The 25,236-nt window shown below is 45.2% G+C and overlaps 1 protein-coding gene and 1 long non-coding RNA gene across 10 annotated transcripts in view; one reads left to right on the forward strand and one right to left on the reverse strand.

Annotated features, from left to right (window-relative positions):
- ZMIZ1 (zinc finger MIZ-type containing 1) overlaps positions 1–23,624 on the reverse strand; it is a 346,693-nt gene extending 323,069 nt beyond the window's left edge. For 5 of the 9 annotated variants that reach the window (XR_015805125.1, XM_014889476.2, XM_014889478.2 and 2 more), the window contains exon 1: positions 23,485–23,624. The gene's annotated coding sequence lies outside the window, so the exon portion shown is untranslated. Of the gene's footprint in view, positions 1–22,991; positions 23,337–23,484 lie in introns of those variants that run through there. The other 4 variants (XM_014889479.2, XM_088168899.1, XM_088168900.1 and 1 more) reach the window with 2 other exon arrangements.
- A 96-nt stretch (positions 23,625–23,720) lies between these two features.
- Positions 23,721–24,288, forward strand: LOC148223002 (uncharacterized). Its single transcript, XR_015805128.1, has 2 exons — positions 23,721–23,858; positions 24,067–24,288. It is a non-coding gene; the product is annotated as an uncharacterized LOC148223002 (long non-coding RNA).
- The last annotated feature ends 948 nt before the right edge of the window (positions 24,289–25,236 follow it).

Here is a 25,236-nt window from a genome sequence, read left to right on the forward strand (position 1 = left end):
ACCTGCCTCAGCCCTCCTGCCTGCACCTCGCACGGCTCTCCCTCCTCAGGATCCTTCCTCACGACTTTTTCTAGTCGCCTCCACTGCTTTCACTGCAGAGGTGCTGCAGGGAGCCTGACACTCCGTCCACAGAACACAGAGGGGACACGGGGTGCCCAGGGCACCAGCAACCCTGCCACCGCCCCCAAGATACCACTCATCCTCCTCAGGCCTCCATTAAAAAAATAAGCAAACTTAAAGCCCTTTTTGAAATAAACATAATAAAAAAAAAATAAAAAGATGTCTCAATTTTAAGAGTTAACAAAAAAAAAAAAAAAAAGGAAAAAAAGAGGTGAAGTAGCTTAAGTTCATCTCCTCAGTGGTAATAAATAAGGCCTAAGCTTGGAGGCAAAGTTAACCACAATCCTGGGACTCGATCCAAGTCTCCCATGACAATAGGAAAACATTAGAACTCTAACATTCAAAATATTATTTAACTTTTAAAGCCTTAGCACAGTTCAAAGTCTCCTTTGTGGAACAGCGCTTTTGAAAATGTCGGTTGCCTTCCAGAGACCATTTCCTCCTAATCAGGCCCGGCATTATTTAAATAGCGAGGAATACCAGCAAGAATAGGAATCGCTAGGCTGAGCCAGGGAGGGAGAGAGTCCTTAAAATGACTGCAGAATTCTCAAATGCTGGTAAAAGGCCTAATCCTATATAATGATTTACGAAATGACAAGGAAAATAGATTTACTGTGACAGTTTGAAAGGAGACCAACATAAATAAAATCACTGCTCCCATGGTGGCAGCCTCCCCACTGCCCCCTCAGTGGGCCATAACAGGAGCCCTTCACCACCCAGGCCTCCCTCACAGGCAAAGCCAAGGAAAAAAACAACAGAGCAACTTGAAAAGCAAATTATTTGCTCCAAAGTCAGAAATTCTTTCCAAAGCACCAGCAGCTTACTCTTGCCAGTGCAGTTCACTGGTAACATTTCTTTGTAAGGTTAATCTAGATTTAAAAACAAAACAAAGAAAAAGACAACTTTTTATCCCTCTCTCCTCACAAAGAAAAAAACAGCTCCATAAAACTTAGACCCAAGAGTTTTGAGCTTTAGTTTTATTCATTAAGTTTCCAACTAGAGCAGTGTGGCTGTAATACAGGGGGCCAGAACACAGCACCAAGCATGTGGAGACCAAACACACTCAGCATTTCTCCAGCAGCAAGCGAGACGTGCGTCAGGAAGTCCTGGTACCATTTCCTTATGGCTCTTTTAAAATATGGATGACATACAGCCCCACTTACACATTTCTCTGCTGAAGGGCAGAGGAGGCAGCAGCAGGGCTGATGGCTCCTGTGCCCTCCCCACCATCAGGCCCCCGTTGCTGTGCTGGGGTCTGCACAGCCCAGTTACGCAGGTGCTGCGGGACAAGTTTTCCTCTGCTCAAGCAAAGCCATTCAGCTCCCAGCTGCCCGGCAAACGCACCCAAGTGTGCCGGGGAGGGACCAGCTGCTCTCCCTGCCTCCACAGCACCAGGCAGCTGGGCTGTTGCTGTCCACATGCAGACCCACCCCACACCAGCTCACAACTCCAGCTTCTGCTGCAATCTGGATCCTTCTGCATCCATACTGAAGGGGAACCTCTCCCCTGAAATGGGGCCACTCTCCTTCTCCTAAATGCTATGTCCCTTTATACGCTTCACTCACTGCCTCCTCACAGCCAGTGCAGAGCATCTTCTGTAATGTGAAATTACTGAATAAATATGACAAATGCCCCCTCCCTGGCAGAGCCATGCCAAAGACTGTAAGCAGGTCATTAACTGCCAAGGTCATCTTGTTTGTGAAAAAGAAAGGAAAACATTACCATTAAGACTCTAATACAGTAAAACAGCAATGACAGCAACAAGGAAACATAAGCTTAATGTTTCCTTTAACCCTCACTTAAAAACACACTTGAAGTCATCTGATTCAGCCACATGACTTTGCAAATTACCATTCACTGAGCAGGTCTGGGCTGGATTCAGCCCAGTTTCACACTTGTACCACACATGTACCCCAACATTTTGTGCAGGATCTGTTGAACCTTATCTCAAAGCAGAAAGCAACAAACTAATGTGATGTTTCGAAACCTGTCATCAGGAGGGCCACCAATCTCCTCCCGCCCATCAGCTTTTAGGGCACATTGCTGAATATTACCATGGCCATGTGGGACTTGCCTGGGTGCAGCAGCAACTGCCCTGCAATCCCCAGCAGACTCCACAGCCTTCCCCCTTTCCTGCAGGGAGCATATAAATTTTTCTCCATCTGAGTCTTAACTACTGTTTGTCTGCAGACTTGTAAAATACACTAAGAAATGCCTAATGAGACACTGATCTGGCATCCAAATGTTCTCCCCCATGCATTTCCCCAGCGGGGCCGTTGCCTGAGCAGCACACACGTTCAGGCTGTAATTTGTTTGCCAGCTCTCCAAGGAAGGAAGGAAGGAAAGTGGGCGGATGGGTGAGAGCTGGAGTCAGTGCAACATCAGCACATGGCTGGCTTGCACATGTTTTCAGTCACTCACTACTAAGAAAATATATACGTATACACACACACACAGAGAAAAACGCTGAAGGCCAAATGAAGACAAGGAGGTTGCTAGGATAACATCACTTCCTTCACACCAAGAGCTAATAAAATAACTAAAAAACACAGCTCTCAAGACAAAGACTGATACATGCTAAGATTTTGGGAGCCTACGAAAATGCAATCCTTCCCAGTTCCAGGTAGCTGCACTTCTGTACTACTAGGGACCTTGCAAATTATTTATCTTACAGTAGCACTGTAAAAGTAGCTTCTGCACACCAACTAGGGAAGTCCAGGCAAGAGATAGAAGATTGCATAATTAACCCTGTGTGCTGACTTTTTCCTCTTCACCACAAATCAATTAATGCAAAACCTGCACACCTGTTTTATCACTGGGACGCCCAGGCACTTGAAGTCTAAGAAATCTTTTCGAAGTTACTCTAGAAGTTTGGAGAGGAAGAATTAGCTGAATCAGACAACCACAGCCTGGAGTTCAGTGACCCAAAGCCAAGCCTCCTGCCCTCTAACTGAGCACTTAACTCTTGCCAGAGAGAGCCTGAACATGTAGACAAAAGCATCTCACACATCCGTGAGCTCTTACTTTGCCTGCTGCTGCCAGGAGTTACCCATGTGTCTGGGTTTGCGTTCTCTGAATGCATCTTTAATACTGCAGAATAAGGCCCTGCAGTATTAAAAATAAAGTATTTTTGAAAGGACTTTAAATATTTTAAAAACCTAAAATAGGTTCCAGACTACAAATATTTACATACATTCTTAACTTTATGTGCAAGGAGTTTGACTAAGTTTAAAAAAAACCATTTTCTTGTCTAACCTTAGCTATGTATGTAAATATTTACAGGATTGTGACTTTGATTTCCCTCCCCTGTCCTCAGTACATCACCTGGTTCTTGAGTGGCTGGGGTCAAAGAAGCGAGCTACTTTCTCTGTCATGCATTATCCCTATCCTGGGTTGCCTGGCTTGCTAACAGAGGAGGAACAACGGGGAAATCCAAAACCTAAAACCTCAACCTGCTTTTAAGTGGTTAGTGTTCTGCAAAAACACTGTCAAAGAGCTAGACTGAAACTTGAATATTCAACCATACATATTCTGAAACCTCATGCAGATTAATTTGAATGGGTACTACAGGGATGCTGTAAACCCATTTTGCTCTCTTCCTGCAAAAACTTACATTGGAGTTACTCACATGGGAGTCAGTAATGAGGCAGCTCATGTGGCCTCAGTGGTGTGCACACAAATAAGCCTGTGACCTCTACAGACGGGCATTTCAGAAGCTTCAGGATTAAAAACAAAAACATCAAAATGAAAACGCAAAACTTTTACTAGTTGAATCCAGATTTTATTCACAATGATTAAAATTTGGAAAGATATGAAAGGAGTTCTATGGGTATGAGCAACAGCACTCCCTTTTGTCTCCCAGGAAGCAGCGTTTAGCCTGCTCTTCACCTTCCCCATAGCATACAGATGGGAAAAAAAAGAAAGAAAAGAAAAAAAAAAATGCTGCATGCAACTTAATTTCCAGTATTGCAACTCAATCAGTTTAAACAGAATACTCACCTCTTCCTTCTCTGGCATCAGTCACAAGAAATATTTAAAACCAGTAAGTTGTTAGTATGAACGTTACTTTTAGAAGTTTGTTTATGTGTTTGATAGCACTTAAGCTTCACTACTTCTAACTATTTCGTCCCAAAGACCAGCTCATCTGCCTGTTTCCTCTGTTTGTGTAGAGTCTCTGATAGTGAAATAGGACAGAAAACAATTAAATGCTTCAAGTGCACGCATTTTTCTTTAAAACCACTAAGCCTGGCAGAGTGATTAACAGTCAAAAACCCCCAAACCATTTTCTCTTTAAAAGAAAATCCAGTATTTATTTTGTACTTCAGTATAAATAATATAGTCTGTAACTTTTTATTAATTTGTAATGCACTTAAGACCAATAATTTCTGAAACCTGTACAGTTCTTACAGCTGCCAGAACACAGCATCCCATCAAATTTGAGTGCAAATTTCCCTAACATGACATTAATGGATGCAAACAGTCTCTTAACTTGGGTAAGGCTAGAGATGCAAAATCAAATGTCTGTGTACAAACTGATTTCAATAATATGCTTTGAGAGTTTAATATATTAATGAAAAGGATTTTAAACAATACAATTTCTCTAAATTCAATCAGTGCTGCTCAACAGATACAGTTATGAAATATCACAATGAATATTAATGGCAGAGGCTTACACTTCTTGATATTCTGACACACAAAGATTTCACTATGGTAATTTGTTTGGAATATAATTAAAAGAACCAATCACAAAAAGAAAAACCAAAAGCCCTGCAAAAACGAATCTGTGCCCTTGATTTCTAGAAATATTCTATAAACTTGAAAAACTTCAATGAATTTGGAGATGTTCGGAAGTCTCACTTCATGTTATTTGAAAACACCAAATTTTCAGAAATTGCATGCACTAGAACAGGGACGTGTTTCAGGCACTTAACTTTATCAGTTGCCTTAAGAAAAATCAGCATTTTTCAAGAATTCTATTTTTATTAAAAACAAAATTTGGAAACAAAAATTAACATGAGGCATAAAGGTATTGACAATTTCTGTTTTCAACCATAAGTCATCTTATTTTTTCCCTGAGATCTGAGAATAAGTTTGAGTAAAAAAAAAAATTAAAGATTAACTGGAGCTATTAAAAGCTATTTTTACAATAAAGGTTGATGTACAAAACATCTGTGTATGAAGCCATCAGCTCTATTCCGATTTGAACATGAATTTCTTCATTAAAATCTTTATGTGGCACCCCAAACAGCCATCTACTCAAAAACTGTTCACAACATCAGGACAAAGTCTAGATCAAGGTCACCTGTGTACATATATACTTGTTAATTTCGGGTATTATGAATGGTCGAGTAGAATACTTCACTGAGATTGCTTGAAGCGCCCACAGTAAAATACACACAAATACTGGCCAGTTTAAGGTTCTGACTTGTTTTTTTGTTCAGGGAATTTTCTCCAATACATGATGATGACTGGTTTATGCATTTCTGTTCAACGGGGGCTCTGGAACTTCATTTGTGTAAGGCATGAAAAGTGATAGCATCCCTGAATAACTAACCCATGCAAAATAAACAGAGAACATTTAATTCCACAGGAGCAGGAGGCACCCCACAGATGTAACACATCTACACCCACAAGCCAGCCAGAGTGACTTATTCCACACTCCCAAGGGGACACGGCCACTTGTGGTCTGATCCATGAGCTCCAGCCCCCGCGCTCGGAGTAACAGAACACCTCTAAAAATACAGATCAAAGGAACACAGTGTGCCATAGGCTTTAGGAAACACAACAAAAAAAAAATTCAAAATCACAACTAGCATTTAGACAACAGGCTTAGTTTAATAATAAGGGTTATTTTTATTATCATGGTGCCCAGGAGCTCCAGCCACCAATCAAGTCTCCCACCGCAGCAGGACTGCACACCATGCAAAAGGCACCCTTTTAGCACAGCTTCTTCTGCAGCACTTCAGCCCCCAAACGAGGCTTTAAAGCTGCAAAAATTGAGCAGGGAGCAGGAGAGGCACAGAGCCAGGGGCTGCTGCCAGCTGGCCTCGGTGGAGGCCACGGCTCCCGGAAAGGAGCCGCCTGCGCTGGACCGCCTGCCCCGCGCGGGCACCAACAGGAGGTCGCCCACCAGCTACTGGCTCCCTCCAGGAAGGGTGGGAAGAGCAGATGCTAGCAGGAATACTTTAGGCCTGCAAACTGGAGCTTGGCTCTCCCTCCCAGGTTTTAGCTTTCGATCTTACTGCACACTTTGTGACAATACACAGCTGCCTTTTCTGCCAGGGATAAGTGTGATAGAAGTATCCTGTTGCCACACCAACCACAGGGGAGGATGGGCTTCAAGCTCCGTGACACCTCCTCCCTGATTGTACAGTGTAAAGTTCCCACGACCTGGTTTGACAGAAAAGGAAATAATCCATTTCAGTTGAAACACAGGTAGTTCAAAGGGAGAAAAAAAAAAAAAAATTCGGGCTTTTAGTCTGTGGAAACCAGAGTGCAAAACAGAAGCCTCAGAACTGGGGGTACTTGGTCCTAAATGGAAGAACTAACCAGCAGGATGCAGCACAGTTGGTTTCGGTGGCAGTTCACACACTACCTCCTACCTCACAGGACATACAAAGGTGTTTTAAAAGGCTCGTGTTCTCCAGCGATGCCAAGATACCCATCCCATCCCCGGGACAGCACCAGGCAGCACGGGGAGGAACAAGGCTTCAGGGACACTACAGGTGTGATGGGTAGCCCTGGCCCTGTCACACTTCCCCAGTGCCCTCAACCACAGACCAGCAGCAGACTGAGCCCTTCCAGCATCTTTTCACTTCTCCAGGCCATGTAGCTGGAGATGGGAGAGGCCTCCAGCCTGCCAAGATCATACCATGGTTGAAGGGCTTCAGGCAGGAACCTGCATGGGCATGGTCCTGCAGAACTAAACTCCCTTTGTTTTGGGTCTTGCTTTCAGGACTCTTGACTAGTTCCAGAGGCTGCTCTAACAGACAACAAGTGGTGCCCAATGTAGGGAAGGTTATGTGCAATTTAATTTAGTGAAAACCTACCTGCCCCCAGCAACAGATGCTCTTGTACTAATAGGAAAACAAGTTTATGCAAATCAAAATATTGTGGTTTTAATCACTTGATCCAATCTATTTACAAGCTGGGCTTACTATTTTCTGCTAGTTGTAAGGCTGTGGATCTGTCTTATTTTCCTAGACAGGAGGGCCAGTTAAAGCAATCTTTCCTGCCTCCATGCCTGCCACACAGCTCTGCTTCCGAATCCTCTGCTGCTCATGGGGATTGGTGCAGGCACTCAGGGAAACAGACTAGGGAAAAACGTGTAAGAAACACAAAAGGGGTTTTTTTGTTTTCATCCCCATCAGTTCAGCAGTCTGATTCATTGTCCACCTGCACAAATATTTATGCTAACACAGCGTAAGGATGGGAATAACATGCAGCAGGGAACTGAGAGGCTTAAGTATTCCTGACAGCACAAAACTACAGCATGGAAAGAGGGACTGTCCACCTTTCTCACAGAGCAGCATGTTCACACTGGACATCATGGTACAGCTCCCCTCAGTATTAATGGCATCACTTATTCCTGTCCAGGAGAAGTGAATGAAGAAAACCATAAAAGATGTTGACCCATATACAAGCCACCCACCCTGGTGCAGTGATGGTCCCTTGCTTCCATGCCACCCTACCTTTCCTGGTGCCATCAGCCCTGTGTTAGTGGCACACAGTCAGCACCACCTCCAGGACACAACTTATCTGTTCCTTTGAGAGACAGTGAGAAGAGGCACAGATGGGACCCAGCACACCTACACACCTTCCCCTCTGTTATTCCTGGTAGCACAGAGGATGGGGGAAAGGGAAGGAATGTGGCCGTGCCAGGGACACCAAAGCCCTGTGTTGCTAGCAGCAAAGCTTGCACACTTGCACATTCTGCAGCTTATTTTCCAAAAGTCACCATGCCACCAGCCAATGAATGGTACCCTTCAGCAAGCTCAGTATGAAATCAGGCGAGCCTGGTAAGAGGTATTCAGTTCAATGGGACTTAGAGGGGGGAAAAAAAATGCACATGAAGGTGTCTGAACACACTGGCTATGTTACATAAATATAAAAACTCACAAAAATAGCTTCTCTTGTACACTTGTCAATGTCAAAAGAATATCCTATAGAAGAAAAAAAAGTGTTTCTAGAGAACCAGGTTGTTGCACTGTTCTAAGGTGTATGAAAATACTCTTTGTTTTTTGGAGGAACTGCAAGGTGCCGGACACTCTTGAGAAAAGTGTCACAGGCTGTGTTGAGCTGAGCTCAAAGGGAGGTCCTGGCCCTCCATCTGCTTAGTTGGGGTGCTCCTAATGTTCCTTTCATTGATGTGGAAACCAGGCAGTCATGGACAATGGCACCAATCATAGCTAAGTCAGCTGAAAATGAACCTCAACAAGAAAACAAACAAACAAAACCAGCCACAATAAAAACATTCCAAAAAACGCAAAAGCCTTCTCTCAATCCAGTGATCAAATCCTGCTGCCCAGCAGGGAGGAAGGGGTGGGGTGCAAATTGGGACACAATCATCTCATATTGAAATGATTCTAGTCAAAGGACCATTTCTAATGAAGGTTTTATTTGTATGATTTATGTAAACAGTTTCAAGTGCAACAGAAAAACAACTACGTTCTAACCATAAGCACAGTGCAGCAAAACTGTAAGAGCTCCTTGCAGGTACCCAAGTACTACTGTCACAGTGGGGGCAGGACACCACTGCCAGGCACCGTGGTCACACCTGCAGCAGCACTGGGGCAGGGCTTGTTAGGGCTCCTGGTAGTCACCAGTGTGCTGCATTCTGTGTGCTCCCCAAAGCCCAAGCCAGGGGAACTTCACACCTGAGCCAGACACCCAGCACCCACAGCTGGGGCTGCCCTGCCCACACTGCAGTCCCAACATGCCCGTGTGTGTTAGCAACTTCTCCCATCATGGACAACAAACTGAGAGTGTATGAACTCAAAAGGGCAGTCTGGCAGGACTGCATACTAAAGCTACGAATGTCTGCCAGCTGTGTACCTTTCTGAGCAGGGCACTGGTGTCACATTCACTTATCTAAACAAAGTGGCACTAACGTCTGGTCATCAAAACTTCTAAGCCATTAATTTATCAAGATTAAAGTCTATTAACCAAAACCCAAGAGACTAAGGTTAAATTATGTATAAAAAGATTTGAACATCTTAAAACATATTCTGACTTGTTATGCTTTTAGCAATAATTACATTATAGGACATGTGTTTGACACTTATTTTCTAGTGTTCAAAAAATATTTCAGTTGCTAGCTCTTTGCCATCTGTTTCCCATCATTATTTCATTAAAATAGTTTTCATCTCCCTTATAGTAGAAGAGCAAGACTGTTTTCCATGTGACTAGATTATCACCTCCCTTAAACAGCCTCATTCCAATATTTTTTTCATTTATTTTTTGAAGAGGCGTATGCACCTCCTCCAAACTCCACCCAGCATGGGCTAACAAAGCAAGCTTGTTAAAACCAGCCAAATACATCTCCTTCTCTCCACCTGTCAAGAACACTTCTCCAAAGTCTCTGAGGAAACTAAATCAAATAACTCATCTGCTGCAATAAGCATGGGGATTTTCCTCCCTGAAAGGGAAAGCTCGCACTTGAATACACCTTGGATGAAAACCAAGGTCCAATGTACAATATGTAGCTTACACCACACAAAACATCATTCCCAGGCAAAATACTAGAGCTCAACAGCTTACACTGCTGTGAGTACCTGTGCAGGGGCAAAGTCACCCACATACAAGGAAGAGGTGGTTTCTGAGCAGTTATCAGGAGCGAGTGCAATAATTCTTACCTGGAAAATGCTGTTTGCAGCTGCTCACCGATTTGTCAGCACACACGCTGCTCTCACCTCATGATTTATGATGCTCTCTCCAGCACTGAGACTTCTATTACTGTCCTCGTTTATTGCCTGCAGCTGTCATTCTCACCAACAATTCTACAGTTGTTTGTAGGTGAGGTATCAAAGGTATTTAGTGTGCACCTAGAGACGTAATTTTAATCAAACCTACTCACAGGCAGTATTTAAACGTTAGAACAACTGCACAGAGTGCAGCAATTAATGTGAACTTGACCAACCAAAATTATGACAGCCAGAAACGTTTGCTCATAAATGCCTCAAAAGGATGGATGTCCAACAGGCCTGTGAACACCTGCTGATTTGTAAATGAAGATAAAAATAGTACCCATAGATCACAAAGCCTTACGACAGGTATTTGAATGCACAATAAATATTAACACAAGTTCAGCAATTTCACTTTCTATGGCCAAAATGTCACTATGGCAGTAAATGCAGCTACATCTTTCTCACCATGTATTTTTCTCAGCCAGCTATTTCCCCCTTAAAGTAGTTGGGTTTTCCAGCATCTCCTCAAAAGCTGCTGAATTTCCCCCTTAAAGTAGTTGGGTTTTCCAGCATCTCCTCAAAAGCTGCTGAATCTGCCCAGTTTAGAATAATGACAGTGGAAGGGGAAAGAAAAAAAATTTTACATACAAAAATTTCACTTTTAGAGGTCTCAGCATTTTCTAGACATTAAAATTTTGTAAATGAGAAGTTCTGACCCATTGCAGTCCTTAGTTAACTTTTTTGGAAGGCACAGGTTGCTCAACGATTTGAAAAACAGGCTAGCAGTGTTACTGTGTAACTACCAATTGCACTACCCTGTTTTGAGAAAGGTGGCAAACACCCTCCATGGGTGAATTGGACCTACCACAACCTAACATGGCTTGAAAACAAAGCAGAAAGTGAGAAACAAATCCTGGAGCTAAGCCTAATAGCACTTTCATGTGCACTCTAAAGCTCCAACTCCTTAAGTGAACCAATTATAACAGCATCTCTGTCCATTTAATGAGTTTCTAGTGCTTGTGAGCCAAAACAAAATCTGAAAATATGAACCCTAAAGAGGGTACTAAAGGCAGATTTTGCAAAAGAATTCAAGTCTATTATTATTTAAAATTATTTGATATGTCTGGATTCTAATGGCTGAATATTTTAAGGCTGGCAATCTTAAATTAGTCTAATCATTAGTTTAAGCACCAAAATCCACTTCCTGTATTGAAAGTTCTTTTATTCAAGACTATCCACTCTGCTTAGCTTGAAAATGGCACTCAAGGCAAAAACAATTGTGAATTTACAACCAGAAGGTAGCCTGAAGGCCATCACTGTCACAGTCAAACTTGATTTATAGCTGAACAGATAATATCAAAATACAAACTACAAATTAAACACAACTCTAAGTAGAAAAAAGTGGTTTTACACTATGATGATAAACTACCAAAGAAGCTCTGGTGTTTTTAAGTTGTTAATACTTGCAATACATGCAGATATTGACTGATCCTATTACATCCCCATGCTCTAGGTCCCTTCAGCCAAGATGACGGAGTCACATTGAGAGAGTTGTGCAGAAAATGTACTCTCTAATTGTGAGCCCACATTAAAGCATGAATTGGTGTGCAACAGTCTCCTTTCAGGTTAAGGAACAAAATCTCCTTGTAGAAAGAACATTAATTGTAGCACATTTCAGAGTTCAGGAATTCTTTAGTTATTTAAATCCACAATATACCATTTGTTTCCCATAACATTTATTAGGAAAACAGATCAGAATGGTCATATATGCCTCATTAGGGAAAAAAAAATTTCACCATGAAAAAGCTGACTTTACCTATATTTTTAAACTTAAGGCAGCTGAGAGGTCATTTAAACTATAATTGTTCTTAGATTCAAACACAGATACACGTCCTATCCTCAGATGGTGTCTCTAGGATCTGATCACTCAAGCATGTGTATGATTCTTCACTGACAAACCACCTGACTCCTCTACTTGTGCAACTTGCATTACTCATAAGAAAGCCTTGGCAGAGGCAGACCAACATATGTTAATTACTGGGCTGCACTATAATAGGTCTGACATCTTGTTTCTCATCCAGGGTTTAAAATAAAAGGAAACAACAGTCTCTTTCAATACAAAAGTACATATTTTTACCTCTCAGGCTAAAAATATTCTACGTTAAAAACACAAATAGATCAAGTGCCAAAGAATCCCTTCCTCTTCAGTGTTCCTTTTGGGGAGTTTAGCCTTATTAAACAATGAAGGAAAGCAAAGAGAGGTTGGTGTATATGTATTCACCTTTCATTTACTATAAAATATTCCTGAACTGGATGCAACAGGTAAAAACGCAGCTTGACTCCCCATTATTTCATTTCTTGTATAAACAGTTTTACAGGTAATGTTGGCTGCCAGTTTCTACAGCAAAATAAATTCATGAATGCTGAGGAGGATCATGACTAGAGCAAATATATACTTTAAAATATATTTTTATTTTTCATACAGCAGGAGATATGTATTATTTCTCTATTTTATGATTTAATATCCTGGGACATTGCTAGGACAAGATGCTGGCAACATTGCAAATATTTTTGATTTACATTTTTCTTTATTGAGAAAGAGATATGAGGGCCATAGCTGCAATTTCAGAAAAAGGAGTAAGACTCCACACTGACATGCTGTTTCTTTTTGGGTGACCAAATTCAAATGTTTAAATCTGAATTTCAAATTGTATGACACCATAAAACTGCTAGAAACAGGTGAAGTTTCATTCAAATTTTCAAAACACTAATATTCTAAAATTAGGCATCGGTACCAGATTTTCTTTCACAAAAGGTGTTTCAAAAAAGTTTATGCATTGCGTGATTTATACATGCATTTAGGATGCAAATCCTTTAAGAATACACTGAAAACGCTGTCTCAGAAGTTTGGGTTTGGTTTTTTTCCAAAGTGATTAAACAAGTGTCTCACACAGCCATACCCAGATTCCTGCTGGGCATCCACGGTCCCCTCCCTGCCCACCCCAGGCTAGCTGCACTGGGTGCTGTGCCGAGGCAGCGCTGGGCCCTCTCCGAAGGCACAGTGCCAGCCAAGAAGCTCCAGCCAGGAGCAGACAGATGGTGGCCAATAAGGAAACTATCACAGCGTCTTAGTCACCATGGCACAGCCTGGGCACCACACAATAGCAGCCTGACTATCATCAACTTTATCCTCCTTTCAGCTCGCTAATGTGTTTACCTGTGTGTGCCTGGGGCTCCCAGCTCTGGGCACACACACTCAGCTGTCTTGGGTAAACCACTCCAGTGGCACGGGGCTTACAAGGACCCATCACAGCCTGTCAGAGAGCTAAAGGCAGATATCCAAAGGTTACAAAACACTGCCTTAAATGCAGCATACCAACCACCACTCTGTGGGAGCAGCTATGCTCTAGGGTAGCTACGAGGAAACACGCCAAAGTCTTAAAAATAGATGTTCCAAGTACCAGTTAGTTAACAAAAGAAACATCAACAGATGAATCCTAAATTTTCAGTATTTTTTGTATTTATTTGGGGATAAAACAACCTTGCTTAAGGATAAGACAAGCAGCACCATCCTGAATTCAAGGCACTCATTTGTTTCACCCCCAGCCAGTTCCACTCTGAACCCTCCAGCAGCAGCCACTGCCACCATCTCAACCTTGTCCATCTCTTCCCTGCAGACCCTACACCTCTCAGGTGCTTTTCAATTCCTTTACAAAAGAGCAATCTGCCATGAATACGGGTCGAATAAAAATGATTGCAAATATTTTCAGAACCCATTTGAATCAAAAAAGCTCTGAAGCAGTAACCATCCACAGCACTGCCCTTTGCAGACAGAACCACTGCCTCACCCAAGCCTGTGCAGCACCGAGCACCATCTGCTCTGTGCCCCAAGGGCCCTTTCCACTCTCCCAACCTGCACAGCTCCAGCCAGTGCCACCGGCAGCAGAATCCAGCAGCTCTGCTCTCTCTGCCACACACACTTTGGGGACACTAAGCAATTTCATGTGGATGTTTTAAAATATTTATGTTCTGTCCTGTTGCTGATTCCTTCTGAAGTGTAAACCATCTCCGAATGGCCATCTCTTTATGTGTAATTCATACCCAAGGATCACTCGGAATGCAAGGACTGGTCTCCAAAGGAAGCATTTGTAATGCTCACACCAGTCCAACTATGGCATCTTTCACATCGAAACTGTACCTTTGCTAAATACCAGGGTTAAGTCTTTGTTATCAACAAACATTGCAAAGGTTCCCGTGGATTCATTCTGCACTCTGTTTCTTGCTGGTCACCAACAGCTGGTGTTTCACTTGTCCTTTGCTAAAGAATAACAAGGCCAAATGAAACAGTGACTCCTGAGTTACACGTAAACAACCAAGTGCCCACTGCAGAGGTGAAATTTTGTTTAATGGAGTTTGAAGCCCTCCTGGGTATCCAGCCTGGAGCAGCAGGATCACAGAGCCCCCTGTTTCTCCTCCCTTCCATCCCACCTCAGAGCAGCCGGGGCTGGCCAGTGAAAGGCAGTGCTGAGCAAGCCCTTCCTCTCCGAGGGCTCCCCACAGCCACACGAATTGTGGCAGAAGCAGGTTCAGAGCCAGGGATGCAGCCCGAGCAGAGCAGAGGGCAAATTACTGAGAAAGGACATAGCACCCACACATTTTTATTGCCAAAAAGCTGCAGGAAGAAGATGGGAGCCCAAGTTTTTTAACTTGCAAGGCTGATTTAACGAAGTCTGAGAGGGCTCTGCTAGTGACCCAAAATAACTTCTCCTTACATAATACTGTTATGATTTTAATGTGAGAGATGTCAGAGTATCACAGTGCCAAAAGCCAAAGCTACGCATTCATTTGGAAAGCTGGTAGGCTCCCATCTCTAATGGTATCTAACTCCAGCCGGATTGCAACCCAATCCTTTTTAAAACAGTGATGTAGATTTTTGGAGAAATCTCACACTTGAGACAACAAGCAAAGACCTAAGTACGGTTCCTGAAACAAACATCTAAAAGCAGGACTGACAGCTGCTCTAAGTCTTACCAGGTGAGACATATCAGAGTGGGTATCTCAGAATCTAAAAGGGACTGGTGAATGTCAATTTGAACACTAGTTTGTAAAGAAACAGCCTTGACAGCACAACAAACATTGAATTCACCTTTTCAGTCACACAACTACCATCCACATTTGCACATAAGTGCCCACTGCAACTCAGTATCTTGTTTTTCTGTGAAACAGAAAAGTAAGGTTTTGTCAAGCACCTAAAGGACAGTGAACTGAGCGTGCAGATAGTCAGGATCACGAAAGCACGTACAGGATGACAGTTCACTGGCCTGACACCCTTTATAACAAGAATTCCAGTTTAAGAAAAGAAAAAGTTTAACTGTAAAGTGCATCAATCTGTGCTAAGTGGAGAAGGGAAGCTTTACTTGAAAAGCCTTGGGGAAAGCCTTGGGTTGCTGTACGGGAGACCTAAGCATAAGCTATGTATGTAACAGCTGTAAAGAAGTGATCCCACTGCTGGGAAAAGAGTTATAAGCATTAAACAAACACAGAATTTACAAGAAGGACACTAAGAGACTGTATAGACTGCCTGACAACCATATCATTCTTCTTTTCTCCTGTAAACCTGCAAGATAATAAACTCTTTTCTCTTTCATCTGTGGGTAGATGTATAAACAAACTGCTCTTCCAAGAATTCAGTGTCAATGTAGTCTCTAAATCTGCTTTTTAAAGCATTTTCTTGCCCTTTTTTTTTTTTTTTTTTTTTTAGGGGGAATTAGGATTGGTGCACTTTGGCAGGACAGGGGAAGATAATCAAATAGCTCTTCCATTCACTTAAAAATATATCATGGTTTTAAAACTGAAGCATACAAGTGCTTATTGTCAAAATAGTTTAGCTGCAAGAACTTGCATTTTGCAACGTATTTTAAACAAATGCATTTTCTATGAAAATTTTCATGTTTATAAGGCTTTTTTTTGTCACTTAGAACAGCCAATATCTTAGAGATGTGCAATACAAAGGAAAACTAAGGCTTATGTGAAAGCAATGGTATGTAAGGTATTTCTTATTTTCACATTATCTATGGGGGCATCCCACCTTCAGGCTGCACAAACAGAAGTGCTGTTCAAACTGGGCACAGACACAGCAGCACAGCAATTGATGAATTTCTCATTTCCTCAAGAAAGTGGCTGTAGTTGGAGGGATGGAGGTCTTGCAACTCAGGCTCAAGCCTCTCCTCCCTGTCATTGAACTCTCTTGTGGTGGATTTTTTCCCTTCATGCATCACACTCTCACACCTCTAAAATAACCAAGAGCAGATGGTAACCTTTGAGCTAGAGAATGCCCGTTTAGCAGGTGGCTGTTGGACAACACTCATGTCCAAGAGAAGAGCACAGGGAAGGGTCTGAGTTTCACACAAAATCAAAGTCATAAGAACACCTTACAAGGTTATGATGATGTCTGATTTTGGTGAGGTAGACTCTGAAACCTCCTTGGGGTGAGACCAGACAATTTCCAGGGAAATCTCATTTCAAACCTTTTCAAGCACCAACTGCCCTGCAGTGTCAGCCTCGACACTGTCCAGCACTTCTTTCTCATCCCATAGTGCCCTTATTTACACAGTAAACCAGTATTAGATCAGTTCATCTGTTTTCAGAATGGGTGTTCAAAAACACAAGAAGAGAAACCTGCAGTGCAGAATTTACTGATGGAGATATAGAGGTGTCTATTTCAGAACAGCCTAAAAGACTCCACTGTTCTCAGAGGGAATCAGGAATGTAGCCAAGAAACAAGCAGATACACATCAAGGGAACTGTTTTTGCTACTAAATGGCCAATTGAAGCCCCTACTATTCTGTCATGTATCTATGTCACTGCAGTCCCAATAAATAATGCCTTCTGATTAGTTTTGAGACTATCTCGAAATCTCTAAGACAGATACCGTTCACTGTGCCAGCCAGTCAGTCATCAGAGCCCTGAAGTCTCAAAGGAATGAAAAACTACGTGAATCCAAAAAACAACACAAACTTGTTGTCAAGGTATTGCTTTTTCTCTTATTCATCAAACGTGTTTTTACCTCATCAGCAAGGATGTCAAACGGTATTTCACAGCACAAAGAGCTGCCATATGAACGAGGCAGTTTCCCCACATTTCTGGATTGGGTCAAGCAATCAGTATTCTCTAGTTATGGCTATCTGGACCAAGCTGACTACTAGACTAAATCACCAGAAGAGTTTACCAGTTACCAGGCAAAGAGTTGAGAACATGAGAACAAGTAAGATTTGAAGAACACCAAATACAGACAACAAACAATCTCCATACTAGTTTTGCGTGACATTATCAGATGCATCACTTCTGTGGCTTTCATTCTCCTGCTATCTTTGACAACACATATGTATTATCTATATGTTACAGTTGTTCCCCTTTCTGAAGTCAGGCCCACAGCACTGCTGCTTTTCCCTAGAAATAAAAAAGGCTTAGAGCAACCAGAGTCCCTCTGTGCCCGCAGCCAACACTGAGTACCAAAAATCTGGCACACAGCCCTACAGGGAGAGAGTAACACAACTGGCTATGGATCAGGCAGCTGGATGATCGCCTGGGTAGGCTTCATAGGACTGAAGGAGGATGGATGTCTTAGCATGAGGACCTGAGTTATAAATCAGGTCTCCACCATCCACTGACATAAGCCAGGACAAACACGCAAACAAAAAATTAATAAGTAACCTCTTATATAGACTAACAATGAGCAGTAGAGGCAATACAAACTCACGCTTTTATGAAATCTGCACAGGTTTGTAGTACTGTGCATATCAATGAGTTTTGAGCAATTTCTTTTCCTCCCTCCCCCTGCTTGGTATTGAGCCAGGAGCCTTCCAGCTTCACTTTGGGAATCAAGTCAAAGCTGGTCTGCAGAGTCAAAACAAACCCTGGATTACCAACCAGAGGATACGCTTCCCACATTTAAGTTAATAGAATGTTACTGTGATCGGCTGTATGTGACTACCCCAATATTAGTACACTAGACAAAATACAAAGTTTGATCTATAGAAATATCTGTGTAAAGGATAGAAGTCCCTTTTCAAGCTTAGATCCTCGATCCTAAACCTTATTTAAAAATGCATCAACCATCACCGACTGGAAAGGATTTCTTGGATGTTATACCATTCACCACAGGAGTAAAAATTACTCCCTTGTCCTCTGCTACAGAACTAAAATGTATAAGCAACTGAAAGGAACTATAGGTATTCTAGAATGAGTGATCACCTATATGAGCCTTCAGAAGGGCAAGTTCTTTTAAAATGAGTCATTCCCTGTGGAGTAACTTAATTTCTATTGACACTTACAGGAGAAATTAGGTTGAAAGTGATTTTGTCTGTCTAAGAACAACTTTGCTTTTTTACTGGATACCTAATACCCATAGAAATCTGCCCTGCTCCATAAAGGGAAGGGCAGAGGCACTGTAGTGAAGCCAGGAAACTTCATCTTTGCAGGCAATGTAGACTTCAGTGTATCTTAAACTATTAGAACCAAAAATAACATATAACAAGTGTAAGGCCATCTCCTACTCTCATAATACACTACTGCCTCCAACAGTCTAGCTGTGGAGATCCATTACAACTCATTGCCTGGACATTTCCCTAGCAGCCTATATTCTCTTTAAAATATTCTAACATTAGCCAAGCTGAATGTTAATGATCACACGAAACCCAATGGAAGGTAAGAATTTAAAATTGCTACAAAAGAGTTTTCTGCTTCATATTAAGAAGGGAGAGGAGGAAATCAATACAGCAAAACAACCTTTCAAGCCAAAGACAGCATTTTAAAGCAGAAATTATTTCTAATACTACTGACAGCTTCAACTTGTCATCAGGTGGAAGGCTTATATACACTTGGAGTGAAGATGTGAACTGAGTGTAAGGAAAACATACAATATCTGAGCAGGAGGTGTATCTGTGGTGGTTCTATATGATGTGTTGTTAACTGTGTTTTCCCATAAAACACACCTAAATGGATAAAGAGGGCTTGTGTTGCTTGTCCCACAACAGGCAGTTGACAGGAACAAGCATAAACCAACATAAACTCTCTGGCAATATTCTCGCCGCTTTGGTGTAATACAGGATAGAATTTCACAAAAATTGGTCTAACTAGGAGCGAACAAATTAGCCAATTGCATAGTGGTCAAATTTGCTACCACAGGCATTAAGTGCAGTCCTACTTATTTATGAGAAACAGGCTTCCCAGGTAAAGCCCTAACAACCCCAGCTCACGCCTCCCGCAGCATTCGATCACCCACGTTGTTAGAGCAGCACAGCAGGCACCACGAGTTCCTGGCCAGCCACTACCTCCATTTCTCATAGTCACATTATCTTCTGTGTGACTGGAAAAAGGCTGGATCCCTGTTGTTCTGAAACCTATCAACAACACTGGGGAAGGCAAAAAGAATTCCAACTCTTTTTCCTTTCCCAAACTGATTTTTCTTCCTTTTCAGGAGAGAAACCAGGCTTTCCAGGCTGCTAGTACAAACATCAAGTTGCTAAAAGCCAGCCAACATTGTCTCCAACTATAGTATCAGTGATGTAACTGCCATCCATGAGGGTTTGGGGTGTTGGCTTGGTTCTGGTTTGGCTTTTTTCTTTTCCAACAGAAAACCTTTGGAGCCCATAAAAGTGGAAGAGATTTGGGGCAAAGGGCAAGCAACTCCCAAGAAAAGTTATGAATGGATCTATGCTACAGAGCCTTGCCTTTCCACTCCTTGTACAGGAGAAATCATTCAGATGTTGCAAAAACTGATCCATTATCTTTTGTGGGTTTCTTAAAATGTTCTAAAACCAGAATTGTACGCCATACTAAGGTCGCAGATTTATTTCATCTCAGAGAGCACAAAACATTCTCTGTACATATACACAGCAACTCACTTCTTTCCTGAAACAAAGTTTTCATTGATCCTTTGCCACAGACTCAATTATTGTTTCTAATCATGATCAACGTTTATTTAAGGTATTGTGAACTGTAAACAATGCAAACAATAAAAGCATCTGTCCATGTTGACATGAATGTAACTGGCAGGTTAGACACCTATATCAACTGGTCCCAAAGGCGTTCTCCTTAAATTCAGAAAGCCCAAAGTAAATTTAAATTACAATTTACAGAATAATCTTGAAATCAGCCACTTTTCGAGGTAGTGTTATCTTTTGTAGATAAAAATCGCAATCTGTCAATTTAATCCCAGGAAATTCTTCATTGATTTAAAACATAACCCTAAAGACTTTTTATTTTTTAAAAGCTTCTTTCTTTCTTTAATGCAGTGGATTCTGCAAAATTCCTAGTCCTCCTTGCAACCATGGGGAAAAATAATCCTCCTCTTGTAACGTAGCAATTACAGATACATATGTAAAAAGAGCAGAAATCAACGCACTTTGAGACAACACTTAAAAAGATTTAAAAGTACTTGACTATGGGATATTTAGGGGATTTCAAGTCAGCTTTTCCATAGCCTCATTATAAAAATAAGTGACCTTTTCCTTCTCCTCCTCCCCACCCCAAACTGAGGAAAACGGCCACCAAATGCACTCAGCTAGCCTCAAAGTCACACGTGCTCCATTGCAGATCTTGCTTTCAATGTCCCTTTTGTTTGATGGCTGGTGTTTCAACATCCTCAGCTTGGAACAGAAAAAGGTCAGAGCGAGTCTTCTGGCATTCACAAACCTGCACCAGGCCCCGCCAAGAGAAGATTGATGCCATAGTACATTTTCCCCAGTCAAGAGAAGGAAGTGGAGCTCTGAATCCACGACCAAGTATGTTCATCAGAGGAATTCCCTTCCCAAAGGTGTTTAGTTTTGCTACATTCCTTTGTGAAACTTTTCTGCTGGCCCTAGTAATATTTTTTGAGTTACCCACTGTGCCATGTTACTGCCCCAGTATCGTAACCTGAACATATTCCCACCAGTAAGTTGTTTTAGCCATACATTCCAGCATACAGCTTTTTTTTTTTTAATTCCCCTCCTGATTTTGCTTCACCCCTAGGTTATCCCCAGTGCCCTCACACCTGCCTGCTGCCCTCGCCTTCCCTCCCCTGCCTGGGGAAGAGAGGCTGCACCATTAAACTTCCAGTGTGCAAGGCCAAGGTCCGTTCCACAGCTAGAGAGAAGCTGTTGCTAAAGATTCCTTAAAAGCTTTGGCACTTCACGGCAGTTGGAACTACTCAACCAGAGCTGGGAGCCAAAGCTTTGCCACAGCATTAATGGGCTTTTGCCCTTTTAAATTTTATAAGCCTGTCGCCTTTCTTATGCGCGCAGTTTTATTCAGAGCCCTAAATGGCCATTTCATATTTAAAAGAAAGCTTGCATAGGTAGCACCCTAAAACTACCCCAGGTCATTCATCACCCCAGCACTCCTACTGTCTCTTAGGAAACCTTTGATAGAGCATTTGTTCAGGCTGCCAAGTTAAATCCTCTTCTCTCTTGTCAATGCATTGAAAAAAGCAGTCAGAACACCAGCTTCACTCAGGCCTGCTGAAGTAAATGGAGAAAACCAATTCCTCTGGCACTACAGAGCCATTAAGCCGTTTGCAGATTACTAACTGAAGCACAAAAATACACACGGCGCACCATCGGACGACACAGCAGAGCTATGCCTTAAGTTTGCTTCGGTCTCGATAAACTGACGATGCAGCCGCAATTTGCACCAACTCGTGCAGCTGCCGGGCTGGTGAGCGGGACCGCCGGCAACCCCAGACAAAAGCGGCGATGCGGGGGTCCCGCTGCCACGGCCGGGCAGCTCCACCTCGGGCAAAGTCGGCGATGGGGGCTGCGCTCCAAGGGGCACCCCCGAGGCGCCGCCCCGTGCCTCCCATCGCAGCCTCCGAGGCGGCACCGAAATTAAACTTTACACGTGCAAAACAAAGTTTACAGTCTAAAACCCCGATTATAGTAACAACTTCCTCCCCGTCTCAGGCTGCCGTACTCCTTCCCCGCTACCGCGCCAGCCCAGAATGCTATCCCGGGCCCCGCGGGGGGGTGGGGGGGGGGGACACAAGAGCGTGGCTGGATGGCTCCTATTTTTATGTTTACATTCCTGAAGTGTCTTTTAACTGGCTGCCATTCCCCCTCTCCCCGCGAGCAGCTCCGCCGGCCGCCCCTGGAAGCGCTTCCCCCGCTCCCCTCGCACAAAGGCGGCCGAGCTCCGGCCGGGTCGGGCCGGGCAGGGCAGGGCAGGGCACCCCCGGCCCTCTGCCCCCGCGCCCCCTCCCCTCCGCCCGGCGGCTTCCTGGACAGATGCACGGGGGGAGGGAGGGGGGCTGCTCCTTCCTCCTGCCTGGCTAGAGAGGCCCAGGTCCCAACTGGCTCTCAAAACCCAGACACAAGGAATGTACACCCAGGCAAGCTTCCCGGAGCCCCGAAAACAGGCGCAAGCTTCCCCACGCGTCCCCCGAGCCCCGCACGGGCGGCCGGGCACGCACACACGGCCGGCCGGGCAAGCACGCCCCGAGCCGCAGCCCCGGCCCCGCCGCGGGGCTCCAACCCGCCCCGACGGCGCTCGCCCCGGCCGGGGGCAGCCGCCGCCCCGGTCCCCGCAGCCCCCTTTGTGCTTGCGGCGGCTCCGACGCCCGCCCGCCTCACGGCGCGGCTGCTCCAAGTTCGCCCCGGGCCGGGTCCCTCCGCGACCCCGCGGCCGGCCCGGGAAGGGCATTGCCCGGGGAGAGCCGCTTCCCCGCCGCCGGGCCCGGCTCCGCGGCTGCTCGCCCGCCCTCGCCCCGCGCCCTCAGCGGGGACAGGCTGCCCCTTTAAGAAGTCTCCACACATTTTCTCCCCTTGCAGAATAAATATGTTGTTGTTTTCTTTTTTTTTTTTTTTTCTCCCTGTACACCTATTTCCCCAGCGTGGCCGCTCCATTGTTTCTGCTCCGCCGAGACGCAACCCCTGCCCGGCCGCGAACGGGGAGGTGCGAGCAGGGAGCGCAAATAGACGCGAAACTTACCTACGGATTGCAAAGCAGCCTTGCAGCAGCAAAATAATAAGGAAGAAGGCAGGCAAAATCCTCTTTCCCCAACTGATTTGCAGCTCTACTCGGGTATTTTTAAATATATAATTTTGTTTATTCCCTTCCTTTCTTCCTTCTCCCCCTGCTTTCTTTTTTCTTCCTTCTCCCCCCCCTTTTTTTTCCCCTTGCCCACAGACAGTGAAAAGGAGCTCAATGTTAGTGGGTGAGTAAGTGAATCAACTAGCAGAGAGCACAGCAAGTTGAAGTGTCAAATTACATTGGCTATTCTATTACCAAAGGGCCATGCTTTGTGGCTGCTGGCAAAATCTGTCCCAGATTCCTATCTGAAAGGGAGCTGCCTCCTACAGGGATGTTCTTCCCTTCGCCCTCTCCCTTCCCCTCTCCCCCCGCAACACACACACACACACCCCCAAAAATCACACGAAGTTAAAAATCTTAGATACGAGTTAAAATACAAATATTGTCTTACAGTCTCTTTTAAGGCGGGGATTCTCGTTTTAGTCTTCCTGAATACCAAGCACTCGGAAACCCTTCCACTCTGGAAACTGAAAGCTGGAGAATATGTATACTCCCTTCGGTGTTTTTGTATTATTAAATAGGGGAAAACCACCCTGGACCAAACACACTCTCAAGCATGAGGTGTCTCCGTGTCTGTCGTCTTCACGACAGAATTTTTACGGGCATGGAAGGAACTACCGGGCGGGCAGGGGGATTACTCGGGAACGCCGAGACATCCTGCTGCTCCCTTATTGCACTTTAGCCCCCACCCCCCTGCATTTATTGCCACCACCGCCACCCTCGGGGCCGCTGTTATTTTCAGAGCCCGGAGCTCCCGCCACCCAGGTAGGAGCGGGGTTGTCCCGGGGGTCCCCGCTCAGCCGGGGAAGCCGTGCGGGCGGCGGTGCCCGGCGGGGCGGGCCCGGGAGGCGGCCCCGCCGCGGGGGGGGGGGCGGCCAGGGGCCGGGGCCCCCCCGCCGCCCGGAGCGCGGCCCCCGGCGCTAACAATAGGGCGTGTTTTTGTGCTGTTTTTCTCTTCCCCTGTGCTCCGTAGGAAATCCAGCCCGATTTCCAGGGAGAAAATAAGAAGAAACCGTCCTTGTCTGACGAGCACCAATCTGCTAAAAAACATCTCCCTCGACTTCTCTTCCCCTTGATAAAACATTTCCAGGACAATCAATATTTTATGATGAGTTGTTAATAAGCCTAATATATTCATCCCTGCTCCAACGGGGCTTGTTAGATTATGCAATTAAGATAAGCAATTTAAACAGCACTGTGTAGCTTCTCGCTGGTCACATTCGTCTTCTTGTTGGAGGAGGAGAACGATCGGGACTGTAAAGGGATGTCGGGTCGCTCGGGGAAGGGGGAAGATTGTCTGATTTTTTTTTTTTTTTTTCTAAATTTTTTTCATCTGCGTGCAGGCGGAACGGAGCGCTACCGCCGCTGTCCCCGCCGCTCCCCCACAGGGCTGTCCCCGTCCGCCGCCGCTGGACGCGCTGATCTGCGCGGGGCGGCAGCGGGGCTACACCGCCCCCGGAGGGCAGTGCCCCCGGCACGGCTCCCGCCCCGCTCGTTTACGCCTTCGTGGCTTCCCCAGAAAAAAGACCCCTGTTCCTGCCCTTCTCCCTGTGCCTCCGGCCGCCCCCCGATCGCCGCGGGGCGCGGGGGGGTCCTGCGGACGCTGTGCCGGCGGCCGCCCCCAGCGCGGCGACAGCGGCGGCGCCCGCCCCGGCAGCGCCGCGGGGGGAGCCCCGGGCGGGCAGTGCCCCGGCGGGGGTGGCCAGCCGGTGGCGGGCGGCGCGTCCCGCCGCTCCGGCGCGCTCCGGCTCCGCGTTTTGCGAGCGGCCGCGGTGTCAGCCGGGGAGCGCCGAATAACAAAGGCAAGTTTGAGAGCAGCCGCCGCCGCCGCCGCCGCACAGGCTGCGGTGACGTCAGGGAACAATGCCGCTGCCAGCCCGCCCGCCCGCCGCCCCTTAAAGGCGCACGGGGCGCTGCCAGGGGCCCCCGCCGTCGGCCCGGGGATGGAAGGGAGGGGGTGCCTGCACTGCGCCCCCCGCCCTGCACCCCCCCCGGCCGCCGGCGGGGCCTTCTGGCACTGCCCGCCCGGACGGGGAGCGGAGGAGACTCTGTCTCACGGCTCCCTCCGTCCCTCCCGCGCCGTGCCCCGCGCGGCCTCCGCCGCCCGAATCGCTGCCTTCAGCTGCCCGGAAGACGCGGCGGC

This window comes from Sturnus vulgaris, chromosome 8 (genome assembly GCF_052056855.1).
Source record: "Sturnus vulgaris isolate bStuVul1 chromosome 8, bStuVul1.hap1, whole genome shotgun sequence".
NCBI classification, from domain to species: Eukaryota; Metazoa; Chordata; class Aves; order Passeriformes; family Sturnidae; genus Sturnus; species Sturnus vulgaris.